Source organism: Elaeis guineensis, chromosome 15 (assembly GCF_000442705.2).
Source record: "Elaeis guineensis isolate ETL-2024a chromosome 15, EG11, whole genome shotgun sequence".
NCBI lineage: Eukaryota > Viridiplantae > Streptophyta > Magnoliopsida > Arecales > Arecaceae > Elaeis > Elaeis guineensis.
In genome coordinates this window covers 13,225,784-13,229,208 of record NC_026007.2, presented here as the reverse complement: position 1 = coordinate 13,229,208, position 3,425 = coordinate 13,225,784, and the positions used below count along the sequence as shown (strand labels likewise).

Sequence of the window (3,425 nt, the reverse complement as noted above, 5' to 3'; positions counted from 1 at the left end):
CCCATTAACAAGATAAGGTGAGGATTTCATTACCCTTCCTTAGCCCAAAAACCATCTCCATCATATTGCATTACCTAGACTTTTAATCTTAAAATCAATTAGACGTCAACCTTAAGGAATTCGAGCTCAATAGGACAAGGAACCCTAAGAGTTCTACCAAGTTTGAGTTGTTTGATTAGTTGGTGTCTAGGCAAGTCCCTGAGGGTGGTTTGTTAAATTGGTTCAGTTGCTGGCCTGGCCAACTCGTTTGGTGTCTAGAAAGGCAACGATGAGTGAACCTCCCACCTCTTATACTTACCTGGCTAACTAGTTGATCAATCTCCACTTGGAAGGTTTGAAGGGTCATCTTGGAACAGTTAGGAGCTGTCTAGATTTAGGTTAACCCTAGGACAGATTGAGTTTAATTTATTGATTCACTTGTTTGAAAAAAAAAAAAAAAATTAAAAAATTTGGTTACTTTTCTTTAGATTTAGGACTCCTTAGGATCTTCTCTTTAGAACTTTTTCTCTTTCTTTTTCTTATACATAAAAATTTTATAAAAAAAAAAAAATTGTATAAACATCGAGAACCGTACACCTCGTGTGTGGAGAAGAGTGTCGGGTCGTCTAGTTAGGATTGAGTCAATTCCTGTTGTTCCAATGGCTGAACCAATCCAACCCATGACCCTTAAGGATTTGTGTTATCCAGTTGGCTCCAACCAACCATCTTGTATCAGGTTGCCACAACCCACAGCTAACAATTTTGAAATCAAACCTCAAATCATAAATATGCTTCCAAAATTCACAGGATTAGAGGATGCCTATATATTTATTAGAGAATTTGAGGAGGTATGTGCAACCATGAAACTGCAATTAACAGAGGATGAGGTCAAACTTAGATTAATCAACTTTGCCCTTAAGGACAATGCTAAGAAGTGGCTTTATAGTTTGCCAAACTATTCTGTCACTACCTGGGAGGGCTTTGTGAGAACATTTTTAAAAAAGTATTTTCCCCATCATAAAACAGCTAGGATTAGGAATGAAATAAATCAATTTTACCAACTAGCTGGTGAATCATTTTGGAAGTACTTTGATCGTTTCAAGAATCTTTTGACCCAATGCCCACACCATGGAATAGAAACTTGGAGACTATGCCAGATCATCTATGAGGGGTTAGATTCAAACTCAAGAACCATGCTAGAGTCCATGTGCCAAGGCCAATTTATGGACAAAGAAACTACTGAAGCTTGGCAATTCTTAGAAGACCTAGCCGAGAAAAATTTACAGTGGGAAACAACTAGGGAACCTGATAAAACTACACCTTCAAGAGGAGGAATGCATCAAATTCAACCAACCCTAGCATCAGAGGCCAAGATTGCAACCTTAACACGTAGATTGGAAGCCTTAGAATTACAGAGACCAGCCAATGTAAATCAAATATCTGCACCCATGTGTAAAGGGTGCAATGCACCAGACCATGTCTTAGAAGAATGTTCCTACTCGAATGAGTGTGCACAGGTGAATGCCACCTATCAAGGACCATTGAACAATCCTTATGCACCCCCATATAACCCAGGTTGGAGGAATCACCCGAATTTCTCATGGTCCCAGAATCCTAATGTAGGTAATCCAAATTTCAATCAGCAAAATCTAAGGTCCAACCCAGTAATGAACAACCCGCCAGGCTTCCATGATAATGACAAGAAAATTACCTCTTTAGAGAAAAGCCTAGAAGCCATGATGAAAACACATACCAGCTTTATGCAAACTACGGGTCAACTCATAAATAATAACACCCAAGCTATAGCCCGTCTGGAAATGTAAGTAAGTCAGCTGGCTTCGACCATTAGTGAACGAGAACATGGTAGGTTACCTAGCCAACATGAGCCAAATCCTAGGAACCAAAATGGTCCACGACCCCAACAAGGAAACCAAGTTAATGGTGTAAATGCCATTCATACCTTAAGATCAGGAAAACAAATAGACAATAAGGTAGTTGCACTTGATGATATAGATGACTCATCTGCCGAGTCACCTTCTAAAACTACTACCTTTCAACCTCAAGCACCAGAAACTGAAAATTCACCTAGTCCAGTACTTAAAAGTCCTAGAGCTCCTTTTCCAAACAGACTGAAATCCAATAAATCTGAACATTTAGATAAAATTTTAGAGGTATTTAAACAAGTCCAAGTTAATATTCTTCTTTTAGATATAATCCATCAGGTTCCAACTTATGCCAAATTTTTAAAAGATCTCTGCACTAGGAAAAGGACCACTAATGTACCAAAGAAAGCATTTTTGGCTGCAAGTGTCAGTTCATACCTATCTAGCCATGTGCCAATTAAATATAAGGACCCTGGAGCTCCAACAATTTCTTGTGTTATTGGAGAAACCAATATAAAAAAGGCCTTGCTAGATCTAGGAGCTAGTGTGAATATCCTTCCATATTCGGTGTATGAACAACTAGGATTAGAAAAACTTCAACCTACTGGGATCACATTACAGTTAGCCGATAGATCTCTCAGGATCCCTAAGGGAATGGTCGAGGATGTTCTGATAAAGGTTGAAAATTTCATTTTTCCTGTAGATTTTATTGTTTTAGAGACTGAGCCAGTTGCGAATCCTAAAGGACATATACCTGTCATTTTAGGAAGACCATTCTTAGCTACGGCCAATGCTGAAATCAATTGTCGAAATGGTCTAATGAAGTTATCCTTTGGGAATATGACCATTGAGCTTAATGTTTTTAACTTAGAACAGGAATCCTCTTCTCATGCTGATGTCAATGTAGTCCAAGATGGTATTTATGAATCCATTGACATTAGTGATGATGAAGTCGACCTAGAGTCTAACCCCTGGTTAATCCATGAGTCTGAGGATGTCAATGAAATACTTAAAGAAAATCAGATTAATCAGGAATCGACACTTCCTACTGAACCAATCATTGAGATGGTGAACTCATCACCTAAACCATCGATAGAGGAAGCACCCATTTTAGAACTGAAGCCCCTCCCAGAACATCTCAAGTATGCATATCTAGGACCCAAAGAAACTTTGCCTGTAATTATTGCATCAGACCTAGATCCCAAGCAAGAGGAGGAGTTATTGTCAGTTCTAAAAGCAAATCAAGAGGCAATAGGTTGGACCATAGCAGATATCAAAGGAATAAGCCCTTCTATAGTTCAACATAGAATATACTTAGAGGAAGAGGCTAAACCAACAAGAGAAGCCCAAAGAAGGCTTAATCCAGTTATGAAGGATGTAGTTAAAAAGGAGATTCTGAAACTCCTAGATAGTGGAATAATTTATCCTATTTCTGATAGCTCTTGGGTAAGCCCAGTTCAAGTAGTACCCAAGAAATCTGGGGTAACAGTGGTCCAAAATGATGCAAACGAACTTATCCCAACTAGGACCCAAACGGGATGGAGGGTCTGTATAGACTATAGA

The 3,425-nt window shown here is 38.8% G+C and overlaps 1 non-coding gene across 1 annotated transcript; it reads right to left on the bottom strand.

The window, feature by feature from the left end:
- Nucleotides 1-1,007: 1,007 nt before the first annotated feature.
- LOC140854168 (small nucleolar RNA R71) lies at nt 1,008-1,114 on the bottom strand. Its single transcript, XR_012137302.1, has one exon. It is a non-coding gene; the product is annotated as a small nucleolar RNA R71 (small nucleolar RNA).
- Nucleotides 1,115-3,425: the final 2,311 nt, after the last annotated feature.